The sequence below is a fragment of the Panthera leo genome, chromosome D2 (genome assembly GCF_018350215.1).
Source record: "Panthera leo isolate Ple1 chromosome D2, P.leo_Ple1_pat1.1, whole genome shotgun sequence".
NCBI classification, from domain to species: Eukaryota; Metazoa; Chordata; class Mammalia; order Carnivora; family Felidae; genus Panthera; species Panthera leo.
Genome location: NC_056689.1, coordinates 79195139 through 79201138, shown reverse-complemented (window position 1 = coordinate 79201138; position 6000 = coordinate 79195139). Strand labels below are relative to the sequence as shown.

At 61.9% G+C, this 6000-nt stretch overlaps 1 protein-coding gene across 3 annotated transcripts in view; it reads left to right on the top strand.

Annotated features, from left to right (window-relative positions):
* Positions 1–655: 655 nt before the first annotated feature.
* Positions 656–6000, top strand: part of CHST15 (carbohydrate sulfotransferase 15) — a 79277-nt gene continuing 73932 nt past the window's right edge. For 2 of the 3 annotated variants that reach the window (XM_042907914.1, XM_042907916.1), the window contains exon 1: positions 656–818. The gene's annotated coding sequence lies outside the window, so the exon portion shown is untranslated. Of the gene's footprint in view, positions 819–1961; positions 2002–6000 lie in introns of those variants that run through there. The other variant, XM_042907917.1, reaches the window with a different exon arrangement.

Genomic DNA, 6000 nt, shown 5'->3' with positions numbered 1-6000 from the left:
AGAGGATGCTGGACCATGGCCATGGGGACATGGGCAGGCAAAAGGCTGTGTGACTGAAGACAAAGATGTTTTTTTTCTGTCCCTTGGACCTGTTTCCTGAGAGGCTGGGCTTGGTTGCTCCAAGCGCCCCCTGAGTTGAGTCTTCCAAAAATCCAGCGTCTTTTCTTTAACTGTTGGCATCTTTGGTCAAGGGTCAGGGAGTCGACCACCGGGGCCGGTTCCTTGGCCTGGGGCGGCCCAGGTGGTTTCCTGGAGCAGGAGCCTCCCGGGCACTGCGGCAGGGCTCCCGGTCCCGCGGAGCCTTCCCTCCCGGTAGAAGCAAACAGGCTGGGCCAAAGAGCCCGGGAGAGGCTTCGCGGGCTGCAAAAATACAACAGCCGGCGCAGAACCCACCAGCGCCGTGGCCTTGCATATCAATGTATGGGCTGGCTGCAGACCGCCAAGTTCGTTAAAAATGTCTCTGGCAGAGCGTCGCGGGCAGACTTCAGGGGTTTCGGTTTGCTTTCTATTTGGAATCACCGCATCACACAAACCGTGTTTACTCGGAAGGGGAGGGGGCGGGGACCAAACCCACCGCGCGGCGCACACGCCTTGATCTCACATTCCAGACTCGAGCTGTGTCAGCGCGACATGGGGCGGGGGGAGGGTTCTCTTCGGAGGTTTCATTCGCCATCCGCACGTCACTCCCAAACTTTTCCTCCCTGCGCTCGGGGAGTCAGGTTGACGCGCCCTGGATGCGGGGCTCGAGGCGCCGGGCTGGGCGCGCTCCCGCGGAGCCCGAGCCGCAGAGGCTCCGGGGCTGGACTCCGGCTTCTCAGGTACAAGTTGGGTGCCAGGCGCGGGGGTGGGGGCGGCGAGGAGCGGCGGGCGGAGGTCTGGCTCGGAGCTCCGGCTTCCGGCGCCCCTCCGCGTTCCGGCCGGGCGGCGCGGGCGGCGGCGGGGCTGGGCGTAGGGAGTCCGGGCCGGCGGAGGCTGCGCGCAGCCTCACTCCCCGCGGCGCTCCCGGCGCGGCGGCGGCGGCGGCGGCGGCCCAGGCAGACAATGAACTTGCGAGCGCGCCGAGCCGAGGCAGGTTTGAGCCCCGTGCCCCTCGGCCCAGTCTCCCGAAGCCCCCCCCGCGCCCCCCCCCCCGCGGACATCAGCGGGGGCGTCCCCTCGCCGCCGGTCCCGGCCGCCTCCGGGCACCCCGCGCGCCGGCGACCCCGCGGGAAGGGCTGCCCGGCGGCGGCGGCGGCGGCGGCGGCGCCGCCGGGACTCGCGTGCCCCCTCCTTGGCTCGAGAGAATGCAGCAGGAGCTCGGGGACAGGGGACGAGGCGAAGGGGTGGTGGCGCTGCGGACGGCCGGAGGCCGGCGGGGGGCGCACGCCGCGGGGCACGCACGGGCCGGCTGCCCAGAAGAACGGCCCCGGGAGTCGGAGTCGGGGCGCCCCCGCGCCGCCCCGCTCTGGAAGCTGCAGGCGGAGGACGGACCGACCGACAGACAGACCGGTGCTTTCACCGTGTGAGCGCGCGCCGGGTGGGTGGTGGTGGTCGGGGGAGGGGGGCGGGAATTCCCCCAGCCAGATGCTCGGCTCCCCCGCGCACTTCGGGGAAGTTTCCAGGCGCAGCCCGGGGCAGGTAAGTGGGCAGCCGCCTCTCTCTCTCCCCGACCCTGGCTGGCAGCCACCCCCGGACCTCCCGCTCCGGTGCCACGGGCGCTTTGGGCCGAGGAGGCGGGAGGACGCGGCGGGGGAGGGGGGGTCCCCAGGCACCCACGCGTGTGGGACCCGGTCCGGCCGGGGACACCGCGGGGGCGGGCGTGGGAGGAGACGGGGGCGCGGCCGGGCCCGGAGCGGCCTGAACTTTTGCTCCCCGCCCCCTCCTCCTTCCTCTCGGCCCTCCGCCCCCTGCCCCCTCCCGGCTGCCGGCCGTGGCTCGGGAGGCGGCGGGACTCGGGAGTTGCCGGCGCTTCTCGGCGGCGGCGGCCCCGGCCGGCTGGGCGCGGCGAGCCGAGCGCGGCAGGTCTGAGCGGCGCGGCGGCGGGGAGCGGGGGCTGCGGGGCGCCGAAGCCGTGGGGGAGCCGGGGAGGCGGCGGCGATCGTGCCGGAGCGCCGGGGCGTTGGGCTGCGGGTGCGGGTGCGGGTGGAGAGGACGCGTGGCGCAGTGGGCCCTCTCGGAGCCCCCTGGGAGGGCGGGATGGAGGCGGCCGGGTGAAGGAACCTCGCCTTTGGGGAATGAATGAAGAGCCGGGAAAGCGCCTTCCGACTCCTCCGGGCGAATGGATTGGCCGGCGTGCGCGCGCGTGTGTGCGTGTGTGTTTGGGATTCGGAGCCGCCTGGGTCCTGGGCGCGGCTGCCTGGCCGCCCCGTCGCGGTCCTGGTGCCCACGTTGCCCGCCCGCCCCGCGCCCTGGCGTGGCCCTCGCGGCTGGAGAGGCCGGCGGAGACACAGGAGGCGGGGGCTCGCTTGCCGGCTGCTGGCGGCTGGACGTCTGCGCCTCGCGTAGGGAGGCTCGAGAAGCAGGCGGCGAGGCTGGGGCTGAGGCTAGATCTCCGGGGGGGCCCCCCGTGTGCCCCGTCCCCCGCGTGTTCACACCGGGTGAGTTGATGGCGCGGAGTTTGGGGGATGAAGTTGTGCTCTCAGGAAGCCCCAGGACGCCCCGTGAAGGGATTTGGCGCGGCGTTCAGTGAAGCGGAGCGGGGGGGTGGGGGGGCTCCGCTTCTGGGCTCCTCCGTAGTGCCCCCCAGCCCCTCTTTATCAGCTGCAGTTGCCATGAGGGCAGCCAGCCCGCCGAGCAGAAAGGCACCTTGAGGGCATGTGCACGCCCTGCGGGGCCCGGGAGGAAACCCAGGTTTGGAGATTTGCCCGAAGTTCCTCTAGGACCTTCCCACCCCGCTCTCCATCCCAGCCTTCCTGCCCCCCCATCCCTTGGAAAATCAGGAATCCTCCCTTACAGAACGTGGCACTTAGGGGTTTTACAAACTGAATGTTGAATCGGGATGTTTTGATTGCTACCTAAACACATTGGAGTCATACATGCTTTTGCTTAAAATAGCGTGTGCATAAAAATATCTTTTAATTAGGTGGTTTTTATCAAATAAGTTTTTCTCTACAATACTCCTGGAAGATTGGCAGGAAAATGTTCTTTTTGCCTCGTCCTGGACGAGGAGGCTGAGCCAGCAAGGTGGGGCTGCTTGCCATGGTCTCCCTCTCAGCGTGGGTTTGAGCCAGAAGTAGAGCTGCGGGTCTGGGCTTCCCTTCAAGGTCCCCAGGAGAACCGTCTCTAGGCTCCTGGGAAGGAAATTCAACAGCGTCTGTCTTTTCTGATCAATGCATGACTGCAGTGAGCTGGCTTGTGGGTGAAGCAAGCAGCATGAATTCATCCAGGTATGGGGAGCAGGGGTGGGGGGAGGATGGCCAGGGCAGGGGGAGGGGGCAGGTCTGCCCACAGTGGGGTACAGGTATGCCTTGCTTTTCTTTGATGACTAGAGCTTGTGGTGCCCGAACCACGGTCTCGGCCAGGGATCCCGGCACCGTCGCTGTGGCTTCTGTGCAGGCTTCTCTTTCTGTACCTTTCTCTCCTCTGTTGCTGCTGCCCCTGGCCAGGAGAGCCAAGGCATTTGGTTTTCTACCTGCCAGAAAGAGAGAAGATTAATCCCTGCGTCTGGAAGAGGCAGTGTTTGCAGGAAAGGTTGGGAGAGGTTGGGAAGTGGATTGTGTTTATTTGGTGTTTGGAGAAGAGTGTAAAAGAAACTCCAGGTTAACCAGCTGGGCCACAGGAACCTCAGGCCCTTTGAACCTGCACTATCAGAAGCTTTAGATTAGTCTGGGCTGTGATTAGATTGTGGTTGTCCAAGGCCATGTAGGACCCAGCTGGAAATCGCCCTTGCAAGTGCTGGGGGGAGAAGGAGAGGAGGGGGATTCTGGGGCTGCCCTGAATGGGTGAACCATGCCCCACCTATAGGGGGCAGCTTTGACTCGGCCTCGGCCAGTTGGAAAGAAACAGACTTGGCGGGTCTTGTTTGTTTTCAGGAGAATTCTCAAGCGTGGACATTCAAGTGTGGGTTCTCATTCTAGAAGTGGAGTAAAAGGTTGGGGTGGTTGTATTGCCAGGAGGTCTGAAGTTTGACATCTGGCCCCGTGTCTGTATAATGGGAGGGGTGTCCTACCATCAGGGAGATGTGATACATGGTAGGACTTGTGGCTCACCCCCCCCCCCCTTCCCCAAGGGCCCAGGGACTAAGCGCCATGTGCCAGGCTCTGTCACACACGTGTGTGTCACACACTCAATCAGTAGCTACCTGATGGAGACCCATCACGTGGGAAGTGACGCTACTAAGACTTTTTATATGATTTCATTTACCAAATAGATCCCAGGGTGGAGCATCTGGGGGGTGCTACGGTGGTAAGACGGGCACAGCCCCAGCCCTCACAGAAGGGGGGGCAGACAGAAATGCCTGTACCAGATGGACAGACCTCGAGCTGGGAAGGACAGTAGGGCAAGAACAGTGCTGGAAGGGGTGGGTTGTTGGAGGAGGAGTCTCCTTTGACAGATGTGGAAACCGAGGCTCACAGCAGTTGAAAGCCTGAAAGTGGGGAGTCAGCCCCTGCCCCCGATCTGTAGCTCCTGGGCCTGCCCTTACATCCCACCACGCGGGGCTGGAGCCTCTTGGAAACCCCCAGATCCTGTCCGTATGTTTGGACCCCTTCCCCTTCCTAGTGCCTCTAGGTCCAGGATTGCAAAGATACAATTTGGAACCATGTGTCAGAGACGGGAATGTTCTTAAATTCTAAAAGCAGACACTACCTTTAAAAGTAGTAGCTGGGGAAAGTTGGGTGGCTCAGCCAGTTAAGCGTCTGACTCCTGGTTTCTTTTCTTTTCCTTTCATTTTTTTTTTAAGTTTTATTTATTTTGAGAGAGAGAGAGAGAGCGCCAGCATGGGCAGGGGAGGGGCAGAGAGAGAGGGAGAGAGTATCTCAGGCTCCACCCTATTAGTGCAGATGTCAAACTACTCCCCCGTGCAGGGCTCCCGCTCACGAACCGTGAGATCGCGACCTGAGCTGAAATCAGGAGTCAGACGCTTAACCAGCTGAGCCCCCCCCCAGGTGCCCCTCGGACTCCTGGTTTCTGCTTGGGTCATGATCTTGCAGTTGGTGGGATGGAGCGAGCCCCGCGCCGGGCTCTGTGCTGGCAGCGTGGAGCCTGCTTGGGATTCTCTCTCTCCCTCTCTGCCCCTCCCCGACTTGTGCCGTCTCTGTCTCTCGCAAATAAATAAATAAAACTTAACAGTAGTAGCTGGCATGGGAGTGTCACTTAAGTGAGCAGTCAGCTGGCGGGCATCTCTCCAGCAGTATGTCGTTTGGCAGTGATGTTTTCAGTCATTGTTCAGAATCATGCCGCCTGTCTTCCCTTCCAGTCTGTCTGTTGGGAGGCCGGGGAGTATATTCAGTTACTTCCGTGGGTGATTTTGTGCCTGTCACGTGAGCCAGGAGATTGTGTTCTCACTTAGCCGAGCAGGTGTCGGGAGACCGAGTGTTTTGACGTGCACAATGTATTTCTTTATTGTTCTCCAGTGCGGAGGTCTGCTTTCCTTCCCGAGATGCTCGTCCTTTACAATAAAGCCGGAGAAGATGACCCATGTTTTCGCAGCATGAAGCAAGCTTAAAGGTGGCAGTTATCTAGTTAGTCTATCCCGTTTAGGTAGCCAGGAAGAAAAGTAAAGGCTTTGTGTTGATTTGGGCCAATACAGTTTTTTTTTTGTTTTTAATTTTTTTTTTAACATTTATTTATTTTTGAGACAGAGAGACAGATCATGAATGGGGGAGGGGCAGAGAGAGAGGGAGACACGGAATCGGAAGCAGGCTCCAGGCTCTGAGCCATCAGCCCAGAGCCCCGACGCGGGGCTCGAACTCACGGACCGTGAGATCGTGACCTGAGCCGAAGTCGGACGCTTCACCGACTGAGCCACCCAGGCGCCCCTTGGTTTTTTTTTTTTAACATATGGGGGCTGGGGAGGCGGAC